Source organism: Emydura macquarii, unplaced genomic scaffold (genome assembly GCF_026122565.2).
Source record: "Emydura macquarii macquarii isolate MOO-44397 ecotype Brisbane River unplaced genomic scaffold, CSIRO-AGI_Emac_v2 contig_67, whole genome shotgun sequence".
In the NCBI taxonomy this organism is placed as follows: domain Eukaryota; kingdom Metazoa; phylum Chordata; order Testudines; family Chelidae; genus Emydura; species Emydura macquarii.
In genome coordinates, this window is record NW_027130204.1 from 12222781 (window position 1) to 12244068 (window position 21288).

The 21288-nt window shown below is 41.2% G+C and overlaps 1 protein-coding gene across 14 annotated transcripts in view; it reads left to right on the plus strand.

The window, feature by feature from the left end:
* Positions 1-21288, plus strand: part of ZMIZ1 (zinc finger MIZ-type containing 1) — a 482416-nt gene that overhangs the window by 348930 nt on the left and 112198 nt on the right. Inside the window, exon 1 of one of the 14 annotated variants that reach the window (XM_067539714.1) lies at positions 3177-3272. The exons of the other annotated variants lie outside the window; for them this stretch is intronic. The gene's annotated coding sequence lies outside the window, so the exon portion shown is untranslated. Of the gene's footprint in view, positions 1-3176; positions 3273-21288 lie in introns of those variants that run through there. 14 annotated transcript variants of the gene reach the window in all.

Sequence of the window (21288 nt, forward strand, 5' to 3'; positions counted from 1 at the left end):
AAGGCAGTTCGCCTGGGGGTAGATTCCGTGTTTCCCAAGTGGCAGCAGAAAGCACAGCCAATGGGCTTGCTCTCCTACACCGTTTTTTAATAATGGCTTACCCGACACAGACCCACATTCCTCCCAGTAGTAAATGACTTCAGTGAGTCTTGTTAATAGTTCTCACTTCATGAGACAGCCCTTCCTATGATGTAACTTGACATACTGCTGTCATTGGGGCTTAAACATGTAATCTTAAAAGTGATTGGGAATTTGCCCTGCCGAAAAAACTCTTATGATTAATTTCTACAAATGATAAACTACTTCTTCGCCAAAATACAGTATGCTGTGAAGTATGATTTAATCCATTTAACTACAGTGCCGGATTCCTCTGACAACTGTGACTCAAAAGTCATCACAGAAAGTGGTATTTCAAGTGGCAGGGTGGGATTAGAAACCCGCTGAAGATTTGTCAAAGGAGAAGTAAGTACCTAATTTTTAGATAAATGATTTGTCTACTCTAAACCACTTCCGTTGAAAAAATAGGCAGTTTATAGAGAAACCTATACTCTGACACTGGAAGTGAATATAATTGCAGAAAAAAATCAGTGATTTTTTTTAATTAATTTTTTTAAAAGTGTAAATACATCAAAGTGAAAATTATATCTATATGTATTTTCTTCTGAGAAACTCGGATTTCAGTGTGGTTTATATGCAGGGAAGCAGCCAATCTTGATTTTTAAAAGGCTGTTCCAGATGACCTTAAAAGTGTCTGTCTTATTTTTTTTAATATGCAACATGACAATATTGGGAGTAGAGCTATGTGAAAGTTTTGTAATTGCAATACAGTCTGAAACCAGCACAACACTCTGTGTATGTCTATGCCTATGAATAAAATTATATATTTAAATCATACATATATGTTTATAAATAAAGTGAAGATTTGGGTTAAATTTTTCTTCAGGCATAACTTCAAACGCTGAAATCAGTGGCGTTACACCAGCAAGAGATTATCAGCATAAATCTTAGTTTTGCCAGTTCTGAATAACACTGTCATCTGAAACTCACACACGTTATCCTTTTCTCTGCCTGCCAATCAATGTAATTCACATCTCCTTAAAGTGCAGTTCTATTCTGAAAAGTGATAAAAAGAATTTCATGAGGTTCTGTGTGTTTCTCTCATTGCCTCCATCTCAAATTTGATCAGTTTGCAAGTAAAAATATGTTTGTTTTGAGGGTTTTGGGTTTTTTTTTTTGTCAGCCCTGGGCTGAGAGAGTCTAGCTGGATTCCTTCCATCTCATGCATGCATCTATAAAACTTGTATAGGCCAAATGATATCCTTTGTGACACCTATGCAAACTATCGTTTTAAAATTCTGCCATCGATTATACTTGTGCAGTTTTGGGGTTTGCAGAGGTATAACTGAGAGCAGAATTTGACTTGCAGCACCTTTTTACGCTGGTGGAACTATGAGAGGAGGCGAGAACCCAGTTTGACTGTCTGACCTGAATTTTCAGGGATGGAAGTTAGTGAAAACAAAATGCGTTTTTACTTATTTCATCTGGATTCATGGAAAAAAATAAACATGAAACCAGCCAATGTCATTTTTATGGAATCACTTTTCAGAGCAGAACCCCACTTTGATAACGCTGATAGTTTGCATGCATCACCATGTTGCAGACACTTTTTTTGGAATACATGGTTTTGTGAGTAATTGTGAATACTAGGTGGAGGGAGGGGAATCCAGAGCGGACCTGCTAGTTTTTGTTTTTTTTTTAATTTCTTTTTATAGTGTCCATTTTCTTTTTTTGAAATGGAAGCAGCAGCATATAACCCAGGGCTCTGTGATAAAATGTCCCAGTGCCCCTTTAAGAAGTGGAGGTATATTTGCGTAGGTTGTGCCTGGGAAGGAAGTGGCTATTTACCACAGGATGCTATGTCAGGAAAAGGCTGATTCTTGGTCGGCCACAACTTAAACTGCCAGTTTTCCCTTGGAGGAGGAAAAAAGTCTCAGAAGTTTCCTGTACGTTTATTTCTTGACTTTTATATTGTCAACTTCTTAAAGAAAGCCTTGAAACAGAAGAGCTTATTGAAACATTTCTCTCAGTGAAGAGTACTTTTGAAGTGTTGAACATATTTAAAATGCGCAGAAGTCTAATTGCAAATGTAAATAGTTTTAGTTACGTTACACAGAAAATTATTGGAGTTGTTAAGAAGAATGAGCCACAGGTAGGGAGTTGAGGGGGCTCGAACTGAGTTCTAATCCTGCTATTCTGCAGGGTCACGAGGAAGTCATTTGTGCTGAGATTTTCAAAGCAGGCTTTGGGAGTTAGATGTTTAACTCCCATTGAATTCCAGTAGGCTCCTTTGAAAGCACACATTCATTTCTCTGTGCCTCAGTTTCACCATCTGTAAATTAGGGTTAACATTTACCTATCTATTTGGCAGGGGTTAATGCTTGAATGGTGCTTTGTATACTTAAATGCTATGTAAACGCTGAGCATTATTGCAGTATCTAGGATTATCAAGGTTAAATAAAAAATGAAAGCTCAAGTAACACAATCCCTCCTTCCTCATTCCCCTCCCCCCCCTCCAAAAAAACAAATTCAGGTATAGGTGCCAATCAAATGGCACTAACCCTCCTTCCTGTGGTTCAACAAGTAATTAAGATAAATCATGCCCCTGATGCATGTTTAACATTCATCCAACTAGAAAACTTGTCCATTCACTTCCTCCCACTCTCCCTCCAGTGGACTGATTCATCTTCACATAGGAAGCCACCAGCATTGCCTACATGCAGAGGCTTCTCTGGGCGCTAATTAGCATGACTAGTTTGATGGATTTAGTCAACAGCATTCTAAGCAGGGGAGGGGGGAAACAAGTGTATTGAATTTTTCAATCCTGAAGACTTTTCAGCCTCCTTGCCCTTAATGATTTGTTATACACACTGGAACAAGAGTTGCTTCAAATTAATTGATCGAGGGGTTTTATTTTAGTATTTTGGCTGAATGCCAAATAAAGAGGCTTTGTCCTAGTGCTCTAAGCACCACCCCTCTTTGCAAGTTTGAAATGTGAGCTGCCTGGGTTTCTCCCCCCCCCCCTTCTCTGTCTCCCTCCCTTTTAGGCAAAGTGGCTGTGATTGCTTGTGTGTGTGGTGTGTGTGTGTGTGAGAGAGAGAGGGGATGTGTATATGGATGAGAGAGAGAGAGAGAGAGAGAGATGTGTGTAATGGGAGAGATGGATCACTAGAGACAGAAAAGAAAACCATCAATATCAGTAACATGCAGCTGAGGTGAGATTTTCTGAGTGTTTGATTTTCTTAAAACCCTTTCAGAAGATTTAAAGCAGCCTTTTTACATCCTGTACGCTGAAGACATGCTCCAGAGCAGTGTCATATGGATGCTTACATGTACATCGCTGTTTCAGGTCTGTTCGCGTATGTGTGAAGTTTTAAAGCTTAACCTGATTCTCTTTATTGTCTCTGGAGGGTTGTAGCTTGAGCACAAATAGCCTGTTGGCAAGTACGGCATGAGCCCATTAGCAAGACTCCATCTGTGATTGGTTTTGCCTGGAAACCGGGAGACAAGCAATGAATAATTGATGTGTGTTGTGCAGTAGCTGGACAGGCAAAGAGGAGAGAGAGAGAAAAACAGAGCAGCGCAGGGTGCCCTCAGAGCGGGGAGAGAGAGAACAAGCTTGAAAATAGCTACTGGCTGCCTTATGCTGAGATTAAGGCAACCCCGGCTGTCTTTGTTCTGCACTAGATGGTTTCTGCCTAGAAGTGTTTTCAGACATATGTGGCCTTTTTCTGCAACAGAAGAGAGGCAGGAAAAACAGAGGAGGGGGAGCAGAGGAGGACTAGTTTTTGAATGAAATATAACTTGTGGGTAAGTTGGTTTCTTTTGGGGGAGGGAGTGTGTGTGGCTGTGTGTGAGCGTGCGCGTGTGTGTGTGTTTGCTCCAGTCTGTCTGAGACTGTGTGTGTGGTGTATGTGTGACAGAGAGAGAGCATTGTGGGTAAAGCAATGCTGCATGTTGTCAGATGGAAAAGGCAGAATAAGGAGATGAAAGGCAGACTTCAGTAGGAAACTGGGACATATTTGCATACAGTTCCTGTTCCTTGTGCTTGCCCCTTAAAAGAATTTGTGAAGCTGGGGGATATTCAGGTCTTTCTAATATGATTGATCCTTAGGACATTGTTATTTGAGTGGGTGAAATGTTGACTTGTAAGCAGACATTTTACAAGATTTTTGCTTCTTTTTACCTGCAACCATAAAACAGAATGTACAGCAAGCATCAATGGCATTTCCTTAAACTGCCTTTCCTGTCAGAATGTTGTATATTCCAAAAGTTTTTATGAAAACAGCAAATACTGTAAGTGTTGTCAGCATTTCATTTCATGGCCTTCATAAAGACCTTGCTGTACGTAAGTTAACTAACATGCATCCTGGCAAGTGCTTTCAAGGAAACTGACAGAGGCATGATGGTGTCAGGTACTAAAGTTGACAGTGTTTTTCAATCCCATCTGGAATGCAATCCTTAATAGTAATTGTGTTGTTTAGCTATTTAAAAAAAAAAAGGACACCATTGATACGATGGAAAGAGTATTTCAAACATTTGGAAATTTAAACTAGTGATGCTGAAGCATTTGAAGTTCTGCTAAATAATCCCTTGGTGCTGTTCTTCTTAATTACATGAAGCAGAAAAAATGATAGTTTTACACTGAAATAAACTAGTCTTTGTTAAATCTGGACAGAAATTAGGCATGCAGAAATGCGGTTAGAATGAAGCAGTGTATAAATTCGGCACTCAGAATTATGTACCTAACAAACATCAACAATGGGTGTCAGAATGGCCTGCTTCCAGCTATTTACTGGAGGGAAGACTGGTACAGTATGTAACAACTCTCCTGATCTGGTGGAATCCTGCTTTGTATAGTTTTAGAGCCTGATCATGTGTCCAGTGAAGTTAGTAGTAAAGCACCTATTGATTTCAGTCATCCGGGATCAGACACGCAGTTGAACGGTTTCCATTTAGGGCCTGATCCGAAATCCATTGGCTTCAATGGAGTTTGAATCAGGCCTTCAGTCCAGAGTGGTTTAAACTGAGCAATTATAGATAATTCTTGTCAACCATTTACATGTTGTCCCATGCCAGGATGACACACACAACTGTAGAAAAGGAGATTGCTATGAAAACCTATGGATTTAGTTTTTGAAGACGAATCGGTAGAAATGTATTCTCTTGTGTGTGCAGGACGAAGCAATTAACTAGCCTCATAATGAGGTAGCCAGGTTTATTTTAAGAAGTGATATCTTGATCAGGTTAGGTTAAGCAAGTAATTGGGCCAAGATGACAAACTTCATCTGCGTGAGCGATGTGCCATCTGAAAAGTGTTAGTACTTAAACTAAAACTAAGGTTAGAAGAAATTATTCATAGTTGCCCATTCTTTTTTTGTTGTTTGTTTTTGCACAGAGCTTTATTAAAATTCCATTAATAAGATTTGTTTAAGCATATGTTGCTGTGACTCTTGTTGTAGATATGGAAGGGCTCCATCACAGAAACCACTTGTCAGTTGACTTTGTCTTGGTTTTATAATATATAGCTGTAGATGCTGCATTTTGAATAAACATAAGTTCTCTTCCTACCTTGTGCCCCACTGCTCGGCAGTTTTTTATTTATCTTTTGGTTTAGTCTGTATATCAAAGTGCCATCTGGATCAAAGCTTTTGGGCTGAACTTAAATGGCAGTGATTGCTATTTTTGACAATAATTTCATTACAGAAAGACCAAAACAGTAGCTGCTTTAGTATGAGTTTAAGATGCCCACAGCAGCACAGTGTAACACACAAGACTCAGGGCTTTGAAATTGAGGTGAAAAATTGCTTACAAACATTTAAAATTAACTTTAGGAAGGAAGGGGTTCCCTTTTGAAGGAACCACCAAAGAAAGTTCTTGGGGAAATATAACTGCATTGATTGTCTCATCTCTAATAAGAGAACACTATCTGAATGTGTAAGGAACATTTTAGTGGTAGGAAATGAAAATGCTTATGTAAGAAGGGTCCAAAATTGAGTCTTAAAGCCTTTCATCTTGCATAGCTTTGTAGTCGAATGGGTGCAACCATAAAATTTCCATGTCTCTCAGTTTCAATGGCCTTGATAGGAGTGTCGCATTGATTGTACTTGAGTGAAATGTGCCTAAAATTTTTATTATAGTGCCTAGGGGAGCCCCAGTCATGGACCAGGACCCTGTGGTGCCCAGTGCTGTACATACACAGAATAAAAAGACAGTCCTTGCCCCAAAGGGTTTGCAATCTAAGTATAAGAAAAGAGACAACAGATGGCTAAAGAAAGAAAGGGGGGGTGAGTACAAGGAAACAGCGAGACAATGTGGAGAGTACGTTTTGGGGTAGGGGATCATAAGTAGCTTGTCAATGTAGTAGCTGTGTGGTTTTAATCATAGTGAGGTAATTTAGAGAGAGATCTGGCAACAAAGGCTTCTTGTGTGCTAAAGGTTAGCATAACAATTAAGTTAAGAGTTGCTGAGGCCTATCCAAGGAGACAATCACTAGAGGTTTAACCAGGGATAAGAATCTGTGTATAAGCTATTTATTGATGCTCTATATGTTACAAGCTAAACTGATAGCACGTAAGTCTGTGTGTTAGTTTCCATTGGGGCTTTCACATCTCAAGAGTGCTTTACTATAGTAGTCATGTTTTCTCATAGCCCGGTGACCAACAAAAGGATGTTACTGAACAAAAAGAAACCCTAAATGAGTGCAACCAGCGGGAAAGTTTAACCTCATCGGATTTAATACTCTTTCCCTAGATGACTCAGAAGAAAAGATCGAATTCTGTATTAAAACAGGAGGCAAATTTACTTTTCCTATTCACCTTGTATTGCTTTAGGAATGTTAGCAAACAAAATAAACTTTTACGATTTGTAAAGCTATTGACACAAATCAGCATTCCAGAGATATCCACTAAAGACATTTCCACTTCTCATTGCCCTCACTGAGGTGACTCCAGTAGATGGAAGTGAACAAAAACATACAAGCCTCGGCAAATATGAGCTGCCTGTAACTTATTTTTAGATTATGTTAACATCAGTGGGAAGATCAAATTTATATTATTAGAGTGCAAGTGTCCCATCATTGCCCCTCCACACTTCATTTAGCCTTGTTAAACAGGAATGGAAGGGTGAGGTTCTGTGGCCAGAAATGTGCAGGCGGTCAGACTAGATCATCATGATGGTCTCTTCTGACGTTAACGTCTATGAGTCTGAGTCTGACCCTTGTTTGTTTTAGTAATATAATAAATTTAGGCAAGTGTCAGAAGTTGTCTTATCTCTTTACTGGGCATTGCTAGGGGAAAAAAATATGCATTACGAGAAAACTTTGCCAGTGAATTATCAGTGTTTTGGCCACATCTCTAGGATGGGTGTTTGTGGTGCAGTTACTTGCACTGTCTTATCTAGCAACTGTCCAACTATTTGGGAAATTTCAGTCTGGTTTCAGGCCTAGCTATAACACCAAGACTTCTCGTAGAGCCCGTCATGATTTACTTGTTAATGCAAACTTCAGTGGCTTAGGTAGTTTTGTTCCTGCTTGATCTGTCAGCAGCATTTGATTCTATTGATCACAGAATGTTATTTGACTACCATGAGCAACTTTTAGATCTCCCAGGTTCTGTTAACTTGGTTTACTTCTTATATTTCTCTACATTCTCATTTTGTTCTTGTCAGTAGTTTTATTTTTGATAGTCTTTATATTCAGTGTGCCATGCCTTTTACTACATGTGATGATACCTTTAGTAACCTGGCTGTAATCTGGGAATAGATTTTTGTGTATTCTTATCAATAGATTATGTCTTGGTTCCAGTTCATTTATCTGTCAGATATCTGTCTGGTTGTGAGTATTGCAAAATTCTTTCTGTCTTAGCGCTAATAAAATGAAATACTGGTAGCCTTAGATATCATGTTGGTCTTTTGTTGCTACTACATAATATTTCTTTTGTTTGAAATCATAGTGTTTTTCTAGCTTTACAGAAACAAAAGGTTATATCTTCGATGAAATATCTAGCCTATGTCATTTAGGGAGCATTTCTAGATTGTGCTCTTTTCTCTTTCAGTCAGATCTCCTGATGGTTATCCGTGTTTTGTTTCTGTTCTTTGGGGATGAAACATTATAATTTTTTATTTGGCTGATTTGCCTAGAAAGACATTGATTCCACAGAGCAAAACATGGCTGTCAAGGATGTACTGCACTATGCATTGCATTCTTCTTAAAAACTGAGATCCTTACTTGTAAACTTTTAGATGGCCTTAATCATTCAAAGCTTGCTGACCTTCTTGATCCCTGTGTTGCAAGATGTTCTTTGAGAGTTGCCAAATGAAATTTGTTTGCGGTTCTAAGATTCACTTTCAACCCTTACAGAAAAAGAGATTTAGGCAGCTATGCTTCAGTTTTATTTCTGGATAAACCTGTCTTCTAAAATCAGGGGACTGCCTATCTGTACTTTCCTTTTGAACACCCAATTAAATTCCTCTTTGTGGATTAATTTACTTACCTATAGGTCTGTGCAATGTTTTAGCATAAAAGGCCCAATAAAATAATGTATATGGGGGATGTAATTAATAGTAATTTCCCCTCTAATTCAGAGTGAGAATAGTAATAATTGTAACTTTGCACTTCCAGAGCAGTTTTCTTTGAAAGACCACCAGCATGTGCTATGGTGTATGATTTTTAATTTCCTAAGGCAACATTTCTTACATTGACTAGCAAGTGTTTTTTGACCTTCATTAGACTTCTCATTAACAAACTTCTCAATATCCATTACCAATTGCATCTTAAGTGTTAGTGATCATACAGTGTTTAGTGGCATGTCTTTTATGGCATATTATGGCTATAATTTGGGCAGGTGGCAATGGCTCAGAGTCAGTAAGATAATCATGGAACGCTGCCTAGTTAGTGATACACAAGAATCCTTAATACTAAGTGCATTTTATTAGTCGAGCTCTGTTCGCTGAAATTAAATATGAGAAAAGTGGAAAATTATACTGAAGCCAACACTAAAACCAAGATATTTATAGTTAAAACTGCCATTGCATTCTTAAATTCAGCCCATCAATTCCATGTACTACAGTTCGGAGCCAAAGAACCTCTGGATATTACAACCACATGAAATGCATTTACATTGGTCCCAATTCTTCATTCACTCCTTGTGCAGACCTCCTACTGGTCCTGCCTCAGACAGTAAGGACCTATCAAAGGCGCTGCAAAGATGCATCCTCCTCCCAAGGAGGGAGGAAAGAAGGCAGAGCATGAGTTTGTGGGCTTGGAGGGAAACATCCCCTGTAGGTGGACGAGTAACAATAAGGATAGTGAGGGCAGAGAAGATGCTAGCAGAGCAGGGAGATGCAGTGACCAAGTGCTGATTTTTGCAGCAGTTTTTTAGCTATAGAATTGTGAGGGTCCAGTGGCCCTTCCTTGTAAAAATAGTCAGCGCACCACAGTGCACTGAAGGCTTGTATCCTTCTGTACATCCTTGCCCCTCCCCTGCAAGCTCCTCAAAGTTTACAGTCAGACTAGGATATTGCCTACATTTCTCTGGGCTAGAGGGTTCTTCTCTTCCCTCCCACACAGAGAACTCATTGTTGCTGTTGGGATGGTTTCATATCTTGAGCATTCGTAGAGTTTAATGCATTACTTTACCTGTAATTTTGGACCATGAATTTTACCCCCAAGAACCACAGCAGGAAGTCACAACTTTTAATTTGTCAATCAGGGCCAAAGGACTAGGTGGAGAATAGGAGCTAACTTGAAAAAGCCCACAAAGAAACTACCTTCCATAGATTTAAAAAAAAAAAAAAAAAAAAAAAAGTTTGTCAGAAAGCATAAAAGACCCATTCTCTACACTGACTGCCCCTGCTGTTTAACATGGACTTCAAAATGATACAAACGATATTTGATGGACTCTTGAGTAGGAAAAAAGCTTTAACAAAAGGAATCCTCCTCTGTGTTAAATGACTGTAATTTAGCACGTTAGATAGGGCTAACTAAGTGATTTATTTGACATCTATTCCTCAGGCATTTAACTAAACCTATTGCACGCCCATTCTGTTTATTTTGGCTGATTGACAAATTAACAAGCTATTTGCATGTTAGGTTTGGGTGTACCTCCCCCTCTTACCCACACTCCCCATATTTGAACAGCTTTTAATTTAATTCTGTATCATGGAGGCAAATTATTATCCAGACAGATGTCAATCAGAAGAGGACTTTTTTAAAACTGAAGTAATTGTTTTTGAATATGATCATAAGATGAATTAATATATTGCACTTGAAACCTCTTACATGTACATAACAGCATTTCTGGAACAAGAAACATGTGAGCAGTTTTCTTTTCCTTGAGCCCATCTGAGATGTTGAAATGTTAGTTTTTATGGATGGTTGTCTAATGGTTAGAGCAGAGAAGAGAAGAACTCAACTTCATTTATTCTTTTTATTTATCTTATCATCTTATGATGGTGCCTGTTTCCATTGTATCTGAGTACCTGCAAGAGACAAATACCAAAATTGCAATAAGTCAATGTTGTTTTAGTAGTGTGAAGTATTTATTACTATGCAGCACAAAAGGAGTAAGCTGTGTTCTATACCCTGTTAAACAGTTCTTCTGCAGTGCAACTCATGCTTATAGATCTGTGGTGCGTGCGTTCAGTAGAAAAATGAACCTGGCTTCTTTGCTGGGTTATCACTGTTGTTCTAAGCATCCCTTTTGAAGGTGAAATGATACAATTTTATTGTAAAAATAGAGGCAATATATGTTTTTGGATGATTGCAGCTAAGTATCTTCATTGGCTAGGTGGTAGTTGTATATTGTTGCTTGTTATTCAGAGTTCTGAGAACGGCAACTCCATTGGTGGGAGCTCAGCACTTCTGAAAATCAGACTGTGAATATACTCATACAAGCTCATCCCCAAAGAATAGGTTGAAGCAAACTGGTGTATGCAGCTGAATAAGTAGCTTATAGTGGTTTGTGCAAAGCGAATATGAGCTTGTACTTGTACACTGTGAGTTAAAAATGGTGTTCATACTCCAACTAGTTGAGCGGCAGACACCACCAATTTGATGAACTTAACGTACCGTGTCTACATGCCTTTGAAAACTTATTATATCTACTTTAAGATGAGGTATGATACGGAGTTATCAAGTGGTGCCTTTACCATAGGAACAGGGGGCAAACAGTGACTCCATCAACATGTTAAAATGACCATTCTGAAATATTTGTGTTAGTTTCTGTTAGTTTAGTGACTCTAGTATTATTTCAAGACATAAAATTGGATTCCTTTGTGACCTCAAAGTGTCACAACAACAATCTAAAGGGTAAATCAAAATCTAATAGTAAATATGTACAGGTATCATTGAAATGTAAGAGCACTGGTGACATTTCTAGTCAACATCATCATCTTGTTCATCATTATGGTCGCTGTCGTGAGTCTGTGGGTTACCACAGTCTTCAGTGTGTACACAGTTGGGTGCAGGGGAGATGGTTCTGACTACTGATACAGATCCTCTTTTGACGTATCCTTCAAAACTGTCCTCACATGGTGGGAGTTTGGCTAGTGACTTGTCCATTTTGATGGCTAGATTGAGGCAGATACAATTCAGATCTTTGTGGGTCTCTCTTTCTTTCTCTCTCTGCTCATACAGCACTTCTACCAACTTCCTTGCTACAGAAATTGCAGCTTGTCCATCACTCTCTCCCAATTTAGCAAGATCTCTAAAGAGGTAAGCTCCCTTTGTTTCGATAACATTGAACACAGATTTTTCCCCACCTATATCAAATAGGGATGACGCAGAGTCACATCCTGTTAATGTGTGTACGGTAGAAGGTATGTTACTGAAGTCAGGATTGAATGGATCACAAATTGCATGCACAGGTATAAAGTAGTGCTTGTTAATGGTGCTGGTAATGGTGCTTGTGTTAATCCACATGTTATCGTGTTCCATTTTTGGAAAGTAGTGAACAGCAAGGACTTTGCTACTTCGCTGTTGGAAAAATCTCCAGCAAGGAGTGTTTGTGCTGGCTGTGTTCCTACACTCTCAGGTGCATTTTGAACGATATATTCACAGAGGATTTTTACAAGTAACGGCTTGTTGGATGCCAATTTTTTTCATGGAGGCCCAGGGTGTCCACTAATCACCTGTTATTTCTTGCATCCAACCTTAGATCTATCCGGTGCTTGCTTTCTTGCAGTTTTCACTAGCGTTACTGTCATCATATCTGTCAAAGACTTCAGTTACAGAATTAGCTTTGTCAAATCCTTTTAGGGCCTGCCTGAAGTACTCAGCAGCCAGTTCATCAAACGTGTGGAATTCGTCTCCAGCCATCATTTGTATTACAGCCATGGCATCTCTGATGTACACTGTGGTTTCTTTTTTCATATTCTTAGCTCAAGGACTCTTTCAACTTGGGCTTCCAGCTTGATGCGCTAATTCAGCTTTGTCTGTTCTTCTCATTGCTCCGTCAACATGGAATAGAGACATAGGCACAGGTCCTATTGTGTGACTAAGAACAGTTGCCATTGAAACATCATCTCTGCATCTTGTTAAGGACAGGGCTCTGTGAAAAACAGTTTTCTGAACCGATGGCTGCTGTGATTGTCCCTTCCTTGCAAGACTTACCTTTGGTTGTTTTGGCCATGTCAGCAAATGTTTTGCTGCCAGGTTTCTTGACTGGGCTGAAGAAGCTACATTATCTCCAGAATCAAGTGCACCTCTCACAAATCTCTCCATTTCTTCCTCATCAAGATCTGCTGTTTTCAGTACAGACTCTTGTACATCTGATTTTATGTGTATGTTAATTAGCACCTCTGGATGTGATTCAGGGTCAAATGGATTTGTCACATTGATGGTGTGGTTGGTAAGAGCTGTAACATGCTCTTCATCCCACGTTAGTGCAGAGGGAAGGACTTCTCTGTAAACTTTGTCTTCACTACTGCTTGTTAGGCCCCTTCTTTCTCTCCTAGCTTTTGCATATTCACACAGAACATGTCTTGTGAGGGCCAATCTGACTACGGCTGGAGCCATTCTTGTATGTGAATTAAATTGTAAGACCGAAACTCACCCTGTAACTGTGCAGCAAGGCTTACGTGCTGTGGTGTGATAATTTTGGAACTGTTACATACTAAACACTCTGCAACTGAAAGGGATCTTCTTTGAATGTCTTCTGAAGGATGATACACATTACTTAATGTCTTAGATGTCTCTTTGTCTATCAATCAGAGGATAAACTGCAGTACAAAAGTAGCTGACCTCTGTAAAGTACAGTCACCGGGCTTTGGATAATATTCTGTGGCTTTCATTTTGGCTATTTCAGACCGAAGGCTCGAAGCAGCATTGTACAAAACCACTTGTTCATTTGAAAGCTCTTCATCAGGCTCACTCACCAGAACATCCAAAAACACTTGGATGACTTAAGGTCTTGCGTCAGATTACTAGCACCTTGGATAACATCGGCTAATGTTATTGTGCTGCAGGAACAGTGGTAGACTGGCCTTATCTATGATGCGCATGGAACAAAATTTCAGAACCATAGTGTTTTTCTGTAACTTGCTACTGGAATAGTTTGCTGTTTCTGCATCTTAGGGAAATAGGGCTTTATACCTTGGTAGCAGCTAGGACAGGAGGAGAGCCTCTTGTTTTATAGAAGATCATTGTCTCGGTCTTCAATCAGCTGATAAAATGCAGTGTCATAAGGTGACTATATTGTTGCAGTGTATCTAGATGGTTTTGCTTTGATTCATTTTACTTAAAGAAGAAAGGCACGTTGAGTGATAAACTCCATTCTTAGCAATCAGGTCTTCCACAGATATTGTGCATAACATGTCATCTTTTCTCTGAAGAGCTGCCTCCCTTAGATTGGTTGCTTTCTCGTATGTTTCTGTTTTATGAAGGTTCTTGTCTGTCTTGTGTGTTTTTCTCAGGCAAAAACAATGCAACAGGACTAATCTTTAATGGTGGCTATAGAAGCAGGCCAATGTGATGCTCTCTGATTAGATTTCTGATTTCTGTTTTCATTCCTAGGTTTAATACAGTTCTGACGTGCCAAATTCAAATTGCTTTTTTATTTCTGAAGCAACCCCTGTGATAGAGTATTGGTGACACATCATCTAAACTAGAAAACGTATTCAGTAGCCACCAGTACAGTTCATCTCTCCTGGCTTCTGCTGCCAACATCACAGAATTCTGTCCAGCACTGGTGGCTTTTGTCAGTCTTTTGATTTTCTTGACAAATAACTTTTTCAGTTTGTGGAGAATCTTTTTCTCCTTGATGTAAGCTTTCAGTGACTTGTATCCTCCAAGTCTTAATATACAGTAACTTCTCTGTAGAGGTAAAATTCCCAAAATATATTGTTAGCATTCCCATCACTTTTCATTTTATACGCATATACAGACCTGTGCTAAATTAGATATAAACTAGATCCATAGGTTGGTATCTAAATTGTCATTTGTATTTAGTGAGCACTTTGAAGCCCAATATGAAGCTGTGTATTGTCACCTCTAACACTAATACTGATCTGTGCATAAGTGTCACTGAATTTAAAAGCTAGTTTATAGACTATTTCAAAGGCTAGTACTGCGTGATAGGCAATTACCAAATTAAATCCTTCTACCAGGCAGACTAGATGCTACGTTGTATGTACAAAAGCTTACAAATGGAGAAACATTTCATTAGGAATTCACATATATTTATATCTACCCACTATGCACGACAAATGATGGGAACACAATCTACTGCTTCTGGCACACACCCTTCAGTGTGAGACTTATTTGATCAGCAAATTTCAATGGAAAATACAGAATACTATTCTAATCACTTGTGAGATACTTTGACAATTAAGAATATACAGTGTGAAAACAATGTTGATATTCATCCTTTTTGCCACGTGCTAAATGGCTTAATCATTTCTGAAAAAATACTTGCCCATACAAAACTAATAAAAAAATCTTTGAATACTTGGTTGCTTGTTAGCTTTGACCAATAAACACCATATTAAGATTTTGAAATTAACTTAAACAGTAAAAACTGTAGTCATAGTGTTGTTGCAGTGTTTCTGGAACTGTGTAAAAATGACTCATTTTGGGTACCATTGTTTCACCTCGCCTACAGGCTTACGGTACCGCTTGAGAGCTCCACATCATGTCATCTAAACATACATAAAATAAGCTTTTAAATGATATATGGTGTGTGTGTAGGGTGGGTACACTGAACTGCAAAAATATGGCCCGTTTTGGAGTATTGGCAGTCATCTAAATGTCATGACGAATGTATTTACTTAAATATAAGCATGTCCCATATAACATGAACTATGCATACATCAAAGAACCATTGAAAGCCCTCATGGAAATGCTGTTTGTTCTAAAAGTCAGTGTAACTTAAATTTGTGAAAGAGGAATAAATACTTTTTTTCTCTCTTTAGGTTGGCACAGTACAGCTTGAAATGTTTTATAGTCTTGCATCTCTTTGACCTTTAATGTTTTCTGTCAACCTCTGTCATGACCATATGACCTATAGTTGGTAAAATATGCCCTTGCAGGCTGCCAGATACTGTAATGGAATTAGGGCTTTAAAATAATCAGACCTATCAAAAGGAATCCTATACAAGCTTTAAGTGGTTTCTTACCTCCCCTTTAAATATACATATGACCTGGTTAAAGGTCCCCTTCTTCCATGCATATTTAAAAACTTGTAAGAACCAGTTTCCTTTCCATATAGAAGAAAAAGTACTGTACAGGCTTTCCTCTCCTCAGTTCAGTTTCACTAGTATCTTTTGGATTCCCTACTCTTTTCCCTTCACTGCACCTGTAGAGCTCCTGTTAACAATAATGGACATTCTACAAGTTTTTCAATGGGAGCATCTCCCCTTAAGTAAGCAATAACCACACTCCAGCACATGCATTTGTCAGTCAATTTACACTCCGTGATGACACGAGTTAGAGTGGAATGTCAGTCTTGCTTTGTATGGGTTTTTAAAATCAATTTTGTGCTCATGGAAGGTGTCCAACTGACAGCTCCGGCAGCTGATGCTATCTGCTTGTCTGCAGAGCAAGTGAACAGTAGCAGTGCAAATTTCCCCACCTTGCATCGCCTGTGTGCCTCACCCTGGAATACATTGCAGATACAGGGTACTCTACTTTTAGCTAGTTCAGTCCTTGCTTCTCTGCTGATATTGCCCACCAAAACCACTCCTACCTTGTTGTTCACACTCAGAAGTAGACAGTCTATAAGATCCTGGTACACAAGCCAGTAAGCAGCTGGTGATAACTTCAAGTCTAGAATGTTTTCAAATAGGTGTCTTAGAGGTGAAGAGCTCTGCTTTCCAGTTCCCAAGCCATCCAGTCTGTGTTATGGAATCTGAATTTTCTGTCAGTTAATGACTGACAACTCAACCTCAACTTTATTGCAGTGTTGGAAACTATCTAGGCATTTTTTATGGCTCCCATCACCATAGTGTTGGAGCGCTTCAGAATAACTGAGGTAGGAAGTATTATCCCCATTTACAAATGGGAAACTGAGGCACTAGTTAGTTAAATGACTTGCTCAAGGTCACACAAGAAGTCTGTGGCTGAGTCAGGCAAGTCACTTCATCTGAATCGGGAGTCACAATATAATGCTCTATTCCCAGACCATCTTCCTTACTTAGACTGAGGTTGTAGATGTGAAATTATTAGTCTTAAGTGATTGGATCTTGTTAACGTTGTTCTGATTAGTTAAAGATTAATCTGACTTTGACATGTGAAGGAGCAGTGCTGTGCTGACTCAAAACGCAAAGCAGGAAAGTGACTCAAGGCAAAGATGGAGGGTGAGAAAAGTGAACTAAGCGTGGCTGTTTGAAAATATGCCTCATTTGAGACCTGATGTATAATTGATGTAAGGAAATTCCTGCAGCCCTTGCATTTGTTAGAAAAAGACCTTCTGTTTTAGTGAGTTTTCACCTCTCCATTGTTCTCATATAATATTACAGCCAGGCACCATAAGGTGTACAAAAGAAAAAAATATGGTCCTTACACTGAAACTGTGTAAAAGGACCAGTTAGGACTGTTTAAATGTGAAATTAATTTGGGGTAGGGGATGGATCAAAGTGGCCTTTAAGCAGAGGGAACAAATAGAAGAATTTGCAGCCTTCTGGAGTGGAAATTGCCCTGCTCTTCTGACCAAAATCATATTTGGGAGCCTCCAGGAGTATTTAGTGAGTAGGAATGCTCCAAGGGCCTGACCTTGAAAATAAAACGAATGTGCTGCTTTACCCTAGGGCGTCCTAGTCCCGACGAGTCTCCTTAGGTCCCCAAAACTTACCATACAATGACCCTCTGTACAGTGTACGACTGAATGTGGATACATAACTGGAGTCAATCAGCAGGGGGGCACTGGCAAGTGTGATAAGATGGGCTACCCCTACCTTGTCAAAGCAGTACTCTCAATCCTTGCCTGTCCAGGAGTGAGTGACTTAGCTCATCGGCTGCTGCTAGCTGATTAGAACTGCTGTGTTTTGAGGTAGTACTTACTACAGTAAAATACTATCCAGGGTGGTTTTCTGCATCAGGGGATAGTTAATGGCTACTGCTGCATCTTTTGTCACAAAAGTAGTGCATTCTGTCATTTTCATATTTCAATACAATCGTCTGTGACATTTGTCATTTTGGGGAATGTTGGGTGTAGATTAGAGTTAAATCCTTGGCTGACAGAAACACAGACCCCTTCACCCCTCCAACACTCCTTCCCTCCCCCAATGAGTAGGGAGTAATGGCTTGCCACTGGTGGGCTTCTGTAATTTCTCAGATTTCTGGTAAGTAAAGATCCAGAGTTTATATAGCTGAGCTAAGAGGAGTCTGCAGTGCTCTTGCTTCCATTGCAAAGATGACAGGAAAGCAGCTCTGAAAAATAACTTTCCACACTGCTGCTACAGCACTGGACTACCAAACCCCAGACAAGTGGTTTTCAGATGCTTGTTAAATGCCATGGAATGGATTTAACAAAGGGATGTTGTGTGGTTATTCTTTGTTTTCTTCCCCACGTCGCAAAGTGAAGGGTATTTTGACTGAAACAGGGAAATTTGTGACTTCTGGCTTCCTTTTTTAACTATACATTTCTGATTTGCACCTTTTTTTCCCCCATGATTTTTTAATATAATTTTACCACAGAGAGCCACTGTCCCTAACAATGCAGTGTGTAGCTTTTCATCTCTTTCATTTGTTGAAATTGATCCTGGGTCCATAGTGACCTGACGTTATTACTTATTGCCTTCTGAGGGCTGTTATTTGGCATCTGTAAAATGAGCAGGTGGAGTCAATCCACTTTCTTGTGTGCCATCAACTGTACAACAAGAATCACCGTCGCTGTTTGCGCTGGCTGGCAGTCTCGTTGACCACCAGAACTGAGACACTGAGGATTTGAGTGAACAGTGAAACTGCACTCTCCTCTCTTTTGTAGGGGAGATCACACCGGGGCGTGGTCCAAGGCAGAGTGGCAAGACATGCTCGAATATGGGTGAAGTGTTACAGTGAGACATTGTGTAGGGCAGTGGTTCCCAACCTTTTTGGCTCGAGGGCTATTGTTATCATTTTTGCAACCCTGAAGGGCCACCAGCCTCTGCCAGAAGCCGCCCGCCCCCCTTGCAGTCAGACAGAAGGAGTCCAGTCCCCCTGGCCTGCAGAAGGGAAACCACACACGTCCTGTAACCCCATACGCTTTACCTAGGTCCCTAGGCAGTGGCTCTCTTCTCTAACCAGGGGGACAGGAGATCAGTGCTCCTCTTCCTCTGGCGCCAGCACAGTCCCCAGCGCTTAAGGACCCAGGTGGAGCACTTTGGCGTGCTCCCTGCTACAGCCAAGGGGAGGGAAGAGCTGATCTCCCTTCCTCTTGGTTGCAGCAAGGAGACTGCCCTGGTCTTGTAGCTCCACGGCAACACGCTCCACCTGGGTCCTTAGGCAGCGGCTCCCTTCTGCAGCCAGTGGGACGGGAGCGGTGAGCCACTTCGAAAGACCCCGCGGGCCACTTTCGTTGTAGGGGATGCGTGTAGTGCCACTGCTACTTTCTCCAGTGCCGAATTCACCTGATTGTCCACTGTGTTCTTCATGGAGGCACGTCAGTGGGATAGCCCCATGGAAAGTTGGACCTAAATGTTTTTTTTTTAATTGATATTCGCTATCTCACATGCTTCATATTTATTAATGACCAAGAAAACAATTGAGTGAGACGTTTCATATCCATTATTTTAAAATGTGTAGATCAGTCAAAGCCTTTTTTATAAATGTGACCCAGCCTATGCTCAGCATTTCTAGAAGGAGAATTATGGTTCTGTGTATTATCACAGGAGACAGGATCTTTGTTTATAATTTTGGTAGCATGGTGACTATTTAGAGTAGAGGCTGGCAGGGTTGATGAGCAACACGTGTTAGATTGCTGTAAATTCTGAGATTTCTCTTATCTGAAATCCCCCCCAACCTGAGCCCAATGGTCACTTGTACCACTATGTTCACGCACAGTTCCATAGGTCTCAATTATAAATGCCCTCCTTGCTGCTAGCAGACATGCACGCAGCCCTTTTGAACACTCAAAGGGTTTGCCTAAATCATCCGAAATACTGGGTGACGGGTACTTTACTTGAAATATGCATTCTGTTCTCCAGCCATTTAATCAGTTTAAGGATGTACAAATTGCAAAAGGTGTCAGGGTGACCCAGAGTGGATTGAAACTAGAGATTCTTCTTCGAGTGATTGCTCATGTCCATTCCACTATAGGTGTGTGTACGCCTCCATGCATGGCTACCGGAACTTTTTTCCCCTTAGGAGATTCCATAGGGCCAGCTCTGGTGCCCCCTGGAGTCCCGCACACATGCTGCGGTATATGAGGCACTGCCGGCCCTACGCCCCCTCAGTTCCTTCTTTCCGCCTGTGGCGGTTACTGGAACTGCCTGCACTTCCATTGCAAGCGCTTTATTCCCCATGTTTAAACCTTAAAACTGGGATTTTTTGTGTTAGTTAGTTATTCAGATTAGTTAGTAACTGCTGTAGTGGTAGTTAGACACTTGAAGATAGTCTAGTTTAGTTTCTTACCGGGAGCAGGTATGCTCCGATGTCATGGCTTCAAGCTGTGCGCTTCGGCGGGAAGGCTTTCCCGCTAACTGACCCCCACTGCCTAAAGCATGGGGGGGATGCGCTTCGTAAGTAAGAGAATGGATTATAAGGCTTCAGACCTCCGGAAAATCCTCCTGAAGGCCCGGCTCACAGAGCCGTGAGCTGGCTCTGAGCCAACCACTTCACTGCGTTATCTAGCACGCCGCCGGTGCAGAGAGCACTGTCGGCACCGACCCGACTCGGCACCGGGCAGATGGAAGCACTCGGACTCCCCAGCAGCATCGGAGCAGGCGGGGTAGAGCACCGATCTGCACCGAGGTCGGATCACGGAGACCCGCTGCACGAGCCAGCATCTCCAGCCATGGAGCCTCTCCTGACTCGAAGAGTGGGGGAGCCCCTCGGCACCTATCAGCTTCGGTGGCCGAAGAGCGGCAAAAGCCTTGTTGGTCTTGCATACGCCGTCGCCCCCCCATACCTCCGCAAGAGAGAAGGGGCTGGCGTTAAGGTGAAGCCCATATTGGGAGCCCCTGAATGGCTCAGGAGATCCCCAGTACGGGGAGGAAGATCTCCTGCAGACTGGTTTCCTAGGATAGAGCAGTAACGCTCCCTTAGAAGTCATCTCAGGTCACGGTCGCCAGACCAACCTGCATCGACGCAGAGAGCGAAGTCGCCCGCCCAACACCGGTCTCGACCCTGCAGCCCCAGGTGAGGTCCATCCCACTGCTCCGGCACCGAAGAGTTTGCTAGCAAGTATGCGGCACTAATCCCGGTCACCGGAGACAGTCTCGGTACCAAGGAGCCGGGTGGTGCAGAACCCGGATGCCGGAGATGGACTCAGCACCGAGGAATTCACCCTGCATCGAGGCCAGGCAAAGTTGGTCGCTGGAGCTTGACTCAGCGCCGAGACGCATGCAGAGTGCAAAATGTCCTCAGTACAGGGATGATTCTTGGGTCACCCCAGCTTGCCAGAGCATTGTCCAAACGCCTGCTCCAGCCGCAGCACCCATGACGAACCTGGTAGTCGCGGTGGTTGTCTCTGAGGGGTCGCTCTCTGGAGCGACAGTATGCACAGTAAGAGGCTTTGGGCAGCATCAGCAGTGGTCTGTCAACGGTGCCTCAGTGTCACTTTGGGGATGCAGTACCTGGGGGAGCATCCATCAACGAAG